Here is a 7,345-nt window from a genome sequence, read left to right on the forward strand (position 1 = left end):
GGTGGCAGGAAGCATTTTGGTCTTCTTGCATCTCTTCTTCCCCTGCACCTCCACACCCTCCCATGTGTGGGATGAGAGCTGGGGCTGATCCTGATTCCCCTGCTCCTCCAAAGGGGTGGTGGGTTTGGATGGGGATTGTTTCTCTCTTGAGAAAGTGGCTGTAGAGGAGCAGCTCACCTCTCCCATCCTCTGGCAGCCCCTGCCCTGCCTGGCTTCTTCCCCTGGGTTTGGGGCTCCCTCCCCTGGGTTTGGGGCAGCAGAGGTGCCCACAGCAGCAGCAGCTCCTGTGCTGGGAGGAGGAAGGCAGCATGGGGCCTGTGTGAAACCAGTTTGCATCCACCACACCAGCAGGCTCCTAGTGATTCCCATGCTGCAAGCGGCAGCTCTGACCCTGGGTGCCCCACACACACTCTGCAGCACCTCATCCCCTTCCTGGGGAGTGAGGGACATCAGGGACACCCTGGGGAGGGGTGCTTGGAGACTCCAGGACCCCCTAACAGCCTAGAGCAGGCCCAGGAGGGGCCATGGGCCCTGCTGTGGTAGCAGGGAGGGATGTGCCACTTCCTTCCTGTCTTCCTGTGCTCACTCCCTCCTCTTTCTGTTTCTCCTTTAGGCAGCCTGATAAATATTTCACCCTGGCCTGTGTTGCATAAGCTCACCCTGCTTCCATCACTCCCATTGCAGGGAGTGGGAACCCAGGTTTGGGCTGGGGTGGCACAACAAACCCATCAAAGCTGCGCAGCCTCCCTTTTTGCCTCCATCCTCCTGCTTCCATCCTGTCTCCATCCTCCACCCCTCTGCCTCCATCATCCTGTCTCCATCCTGCTTCCATCCTCCTTCCATTCTCCTGTCTCCATCCCCCTGCTTCCATCCTCGTGCTTCTATCCTGCCTCCATCCCTCTGTCTCCATCCCTGGGCACAATCCTGGCTCACGGTGCTGCCCCAGGGTAGCTCTTGCTGCAGGAGGCAGGTGGCCAGCAGAGTGCTGGTGTCCCTGGTGTGGGGTTGCAGACGGGCACGGCTGAGCCCCGTTCCCGCTGCCAGCTCCCTGCCCTGTCTCCCCTTGCAGCCCCCTCGCCACCCTGCATAGACCCTTGCCATGCTCACTTTTTTTGAAGGGAAAAAAGCTAAGGAATGAGGACAGAGGAGCCATGCGCTGTGAGAAGTGAAGCCAGGCAGCGTAGAGAGATCCCAAGATCCCAGATCCCAAGGCTTGTGCAATCATAGAGTGGTCTGGATTGGAAGAGACATCAAAGCCCATCCAGTTCCACCCCCTGCCATGGGCAGGGACACCTCCTACTGGATCTGGTTGCTCCAAGCCCCATCCAACCTGGCCTGGAACACCTCCAGGGATGGGGCAGCCACCACATCTCCAGGGAATCTGTTCCAGGGTCTCCTCACCCTTATTGTGAAGAATTTCTTCCTGATGTCTAATCTAAATCTTCCAGTGCCAGAGCAGGAGTGGGCACCATGCCGGTGGCTTTGGCTGGAGGTGCAGAGCAGTGATGGTGGCTGAACAAAAGCCCTCTTCCCTGCAGCCTCCAGGCACTGGGCAGAGCTCAGGAGTGGAGCCGGAGAGCGTGCCATGCCCTTCCGAAACCCAGCATCCAGGAGGGCGATGGCACACAGTCCCCTCTGCCTGAGTGAGATGAGCCGGCGGTTGCTGTCACAGCATCACCACATCAGATAGGGCTTTTTCAGGCAGTTAAACTGAAGGAACTCTCCTGCTGCCCTGTCCTGCTTGGCTCCTGCCTTCCAGAGGGAGCCAGGGTGGGTGGGCACGGCCCCCACTCCCCTGCCTGCTGCATCCTGCTTTGCAAGGTTGATATTTGTCAGCTGAGGAGACAGAGGTGCTGAAGCTTGCATGATTTACTGCGGGATGTCCAGCCCAGCCATATGCCAACGCATCCTCATCCCTGCAGTTAGCAAGATCTGGCCCTTCTCCTCTCCTTTCTTTTCTCTTTTATTTATAGAATCATACAATGGTTTGGGTTGGAATGGACCTTTGAGACCTCATCTGGAATACTGTGTCCAGTTCTGGAATCGTCAATGTAAGAAGGAGGTGGAGGTGTTGGAACGGGTCCATAGGAGGCTACAAAGATGGTCAGAGGGCTGGAGCACCTTCCATACGAGAACAGACTGAGAGAGTTGAGGTTGTTCAGCCTGGAGAAGAGAAGGCTCCGAGGAGATCTTATAGCGACCTTCCAGTACCTGAAGGGGCTACAGGAAAGCTGGAGAGGGGCTATGCGTAAAGGCTTGTGAGGATAGGACGAGGGGGAACGGGTATAAACTAGAGAGGGGCAGATTTAGACTGGATATTAGTGCCTCACAATGAGAGTGGTGAGGCACTGGCCCAGGTTGCCCAGGGAAGCTGTGGCTGCCCCATCCCTGGAGGTGTTCCAGGCCAGGTTGGATGGGCCTTGGGCAGCCTGAGCCAGTGGGATGTCCCTGCCCAAGGCAGAGAGGTTGGAACTGGATGATCTTTAAGGTCCCTTCCAACCCAGACTGTTCTATGATTCTATGATCTTGAAGCCCACCCACTTCCACCTGCCTGCCTGGGCAGGGACACCTCCCACTGGATCCGGTTGCTCCAAGCCCCATCCAACCTGTCCCTGAACAACTCCAAGGATGGGGCAGCCACCACTGCTCTGGGCAACCTACGACAGTATCTCACCACCCAAAGCCCCGTCCAACCTGGCCTTGAACACCTCCAGGGATGGGGCAGCTGCAGCTTCCCTGGGCAACCTGGGCCAGGGCCTCCTCACTCTCACCGTGAAGAATTTCTTCTCCCTTTTAATTCCGTTTTCATTGAATGTCCTCATGATCTGCAACGCTGCTTGAAGAGTGAGACCCCAGCAAGGGAAAAGTAGCCCCTGGCTTCCATGGGAGCCAGTGGGTGCGGGGAAAGGACCAACACCAGCACCCTGAGCTCTGCAAGGCTCTTCTCCTGAACGAGCCAACCCCTAGCAGCAGCACAGCTGAAAAAGCTTTTCCTCTGAGGAAAGAAGCCTCTCTGATGGCACGCGCCATCCCGTTCCCCTAATAGGGAGCCTCAAGAGATGATGAGCCGTTGGGGCTCCTGGTCCTGGAGAACCGCATCCCCCGCTGCGGCAGTGCAGCCCATCTCTGGGGGAATGCGTTGGAGGCTCCACGCCAGCCAGAGCACCATAAAAATAACTGCTCTGCCTCTCGGGGATGATTCATGATGCAGCTGAAGGGCTTCCCTCCTGCTATTTTGAATCACTGGAGAAAGAGCTGGTAGCTCGTGCAGGGGCTTTTGCTTCAGAAGAGCAGGCAACAGCTTTGGGAAGGGGCTTTGGGAAGCGATCCTGGGCGCTGCCCAGTTTTATGACCTGTCTGTGCCATGGATACTTTTCTTCATGGCGCAAAGTGGATGCAGTGCGGGAGATGGGCATCCAGCACACATCCTGTGGGTCCTCGGCTCTTGTTTGCTCCCATTTCCCTGTCCCCAGCAGTAACCCTGCAGGGACCATCGAGCTCTGGGAGTGCCCAGTGCTGTGGGGCTGTGGTGGTGGCTCCATCGGCACCAGAAAAAGCTGCAGCTGCACATGCTGAGCTGTGCCGGATGCGGGCACGGCGCTGAGCCCAGGCGGTGATGGGGTCTCCTGTCTCTGTGCTGCAAGGCTGGGACTTGGAGAAGCCAGAGGAGCCCAATGGGACAGGTTGGCAGTGGCCAGGGAGCAGCATTAGATGCTGACGCTGCATAGTTGGCCAGAATTTACACCTTTTATTCGAATGCCCCTCGGAGGGTCTGGGAAGGATGGGATCTCTGGGACATCTCCTGGGGTGCTGTGCCCCCATCAGCACTGCCTGCTGCCTGCCTCGTTTCTCCATCCCATGCCACCCTTCCATACTTCCACTTGTGAGAACCGCTCACGTCCTTTTCAAAAGTGGAAGAGCAGCATCATTGATCCACAACGCGCCAGTAAGTGGGTGCTTTGTTTAATTCCTGCCCTATTGTGGTCCTGTGTCCCCAGGGAGAAGAGCAGAGTCCTGGCTCTCCCCTGCATCTCCCTTCCCTGCTGGTGCCTCCCAGAGCAGGCTTTGGAAGGAGCTGGAGGTACTCACTGCCTCCTCCCGCCAGCAGAAGTTTGACCCTGGACTTCACTGTCTTGGCGTCCCAGCTGTTCCTCCCCACACTGAAACTCCTGTTGACCTCAAGGAGGCCTGATGGGGACCAAGCACAGATTTTAGCAACACAAGAGTGCAGAAAGACTCCCCCCAAAGCTTTGCTTTGATTCACAGCAGAATCCCACCACCACCCAAGCCTGTTGCCGTGATCCCTGGCAGGGGGATCCTCTGTCTCCACTGCCACGGGGCCTCTGCTGCCTGTTTCTCTGGTATCTGCCTCCATTTTGGTTTGATTTGATGATGGCCACACTCGACAGCACCAGGTCTTATAAAGTCATAGAATCAATATGGTTGGAAAAGACCTCTAAGCTCATCCAATCCAACCATCACCCTGCTAAACCATGTCCCCAGGTGCCACATCCACACCCTTTCTGAGCCCCTCCAGGGATGGAGACTCCACCACTGCCCTGGGCAGCTTCTGCCAGGGCTTCACCTCTCTGTGAGTAAAGAATTTTTTCCTAATATCCAATCTAACACTCCTCTGGTGCAACTTGAGGCCATTTCCTCTCATCCCTCGGGAGCAGAGCCCAGCACCCCCATCCCCACCACCTCCTTCCAGGAGCTGCAGAGAGCCATGAGGTCTCCCCTCAGCCTCCTCTTCTCCAGGTTAACAGCCCCAGGGCCCTCAGCCGCTCCCACAACCCCTGTTCTCCAGACCCTTCCCCAGCTCCGTTCCCTTCTCCTAACATGTTCCAGCCCCTCGTTGTCTTTCCTGGAGTGAGGGGGCCAAAACCTGAACCCAGGATTCAAGGTGCGGCCTCACTAGCACCGAGCACAGGGGGACGACCCCTTTCCTGCTCCTGCTGCCCACCCCATGGCTGATCCCAGCCAGGAGACTGATGGCTTCCTTGCCCACCTGGGCCACTGCTGCCTTGTGTTCAGCCACGGTCCACCAACAGTGTTGACCATGGTCCTTTTCTGCTGGGCAGCTTTCCAACCGCTCTTCCCCAAGCCTGGAGCTGCATGGGGTTGTTGTGACTCAAGTGAAGGACCTGGCACTTGGCCTTGTTGAATCAAGGAGCTCTTTCTGCCTCCCTGGGGGCAGAGGACAGCCTCGTGCCACGTGGGCTGGGTGCACATGTTCCCCAGAGCCCTCGGAGATGCCCGCCAGGTCCCAGGTGCACTTTTTCTGCCTCTTTTCCCTTGAGCACACTCGGAGCAGCTGGGAGATGGTAAAAATAGCTGTGATGCATCCATGCAACTGCTCCGGGCTCCCCGGGGGAGGAGGAGGAGAGCGAGTGACACACGCCGTGGCTCAGTCACGTTGGGAGAAGGATGTGTCTGTGTTTCTGGAGCTAGGTTAGGAGAAGCCAAGCTCAGCAAAACGGGTTGACCTCGAGAGGTCCATGTGAAGGGAGAGGTGGTGCAGACGGAGGCAAAGCTTATGTGGGATTTTGCATCCAGATGAAGTGGTTGCACGCCTCTATTTCTAAGTAAAATCCAGGATACTCTGAGAGGAACCTACTACCCCTTCTTCTACTCTGAAGAAGCCCACCAACCTGAGAAGTCCCCACACTGTGTGCCCCCAGGAATGGTGCAAAGATCTGCCCAGGCATGACTTCATGTGGTTTTTCTCTCTAATTATCTGTTTCTTGTTTATGAAAACCTTTGAGTGGCCTCGTCTACTGAGAGGTGTCCCTGCCTGTAGCCGGGGGTTGGAACCAGGGGTGGGAAGGGAGTTTTAGACCCACTTGAGACTCAGTGACATCGATAAAACCCCCTCATGCCCAGCATGCCACACCGGAGGGAAGCAGTGCTGAACAAAGGAGGAGCTGGCACCACCAGAAAGTCATTTGAAACCACTCGGGGTGGCAGGGGAACCACCCCAGGGTCAGCCACAATCACAGTGGAACCACCCATGGGCAAGCTAGGGCCTACTTGGGGCCAATTAGGGCAACCAGGGCTACCCTGGGGCTAACTGCAACCACACTGAGAGCACCCATGGCCAAACTGGGACCAATGAGGCCACAGTGGGGCAACCAGGGCTACCCTGGGGCCAACAGTGACCACACTGGAAGCACCCATGACCAAACTCAGACCAACTTGGGCCACACTGGGGCAACCAGGATTACCCTGGGGCCAACAGTGACCACACTGAGACCACCCACGGTCACACTGGGTCCAATTTGGGCCACTCTGGGGTAACCCAGGGCTTGTTTGGGCAAACAGGGACCACACTGAGGGCACCTATGGTCAAACTGCAATCAACTGGGGCAACCAGGGTTATGCTGGGGCCAACAGGGTCCACACTGGGACTACCTATGTCCAAACTGGGATCAACTGGGGGAACCAGGGCCACCCTGGGGCCAACAGTGACCACACTGAGAGCACCCATGGCCAAACTGGGACCAATTCGGGCCACACTGGGGCAACAAGGGCTACCCAGAAGCCAAGAGAGACCACTTGTGGTCAAACTGGATCAACTGGGGCAACCAGGGCTACCCTGGGGCCAACAGTGACCACACTGAGAGCACCTGTGGTCAAACTGGGATCAAATGTGGCACCAAGGATACCCTGGAGGCAATGGGGACCACACAGAGAGCACCTGTGGTCAAACTGGAACCAATTTGGGCCAATTTGGGGCAACCAGGGCTACCCTGGGGCCAACAGTGACCACACTGAGACCACCCACGGTCACACTGGGACCAATTTGGGCCACACTGGGGCAACCAGGGCTACCCTGGGGCCAACAGGGATCACACTGAGAGTACCCATGGCCAAACTAGGACCAAAAGGGGTCACACTGGGACAACCAGGGCTGTCCTTGGGCCAACAGTGACCACACTTGGACTATCCATGGCCAAACTGGGATCAACTGTGGCAACCAGAGTTACCCTGGGCCAACGGGGACCACACTGGGACTACCTGTGTCCAAAGTGGGATCAACTGGGGCAACAAGGGCTACCCTGGGCCCAAGATGGACCACACTGAGAACACCTGTGGTCAAACTGGGACAAACTGGTGCTACATTGGGGCAACCTGAGCTGTCCTTGGTCCAAGAGTGACCACATTGAGACCACCCATGGCCAAACTGGGACCAATTCCGGTCACACTGGGGCAACCCAGAGCTGTCCTTGGGCCAGGAGTGACCATGCTGCAACCACCCACGATCACACTGGGACCAATTTGGACCACACTGGGGCAACCAGGGTTTCCCTGAGGCCAACAGGGACCACACCCAGAGCACCCATGG

This window comes from Cuculus canorus, chromosome 16 (assembly GCF_017976375.1).
Source record: "Cuculus canorus isolate bCucCan1 chromosome 16, bCucCan1.pri, whole genome shotgun sequence".
In the NCBI taxonomy this organism is placed as follows: domain Eukaryota; kingdom Metazoa; phylum Chordata; class Aves; order Cuculiformes; family Cuculidae; genus Cuculus; species Cuculus canorus.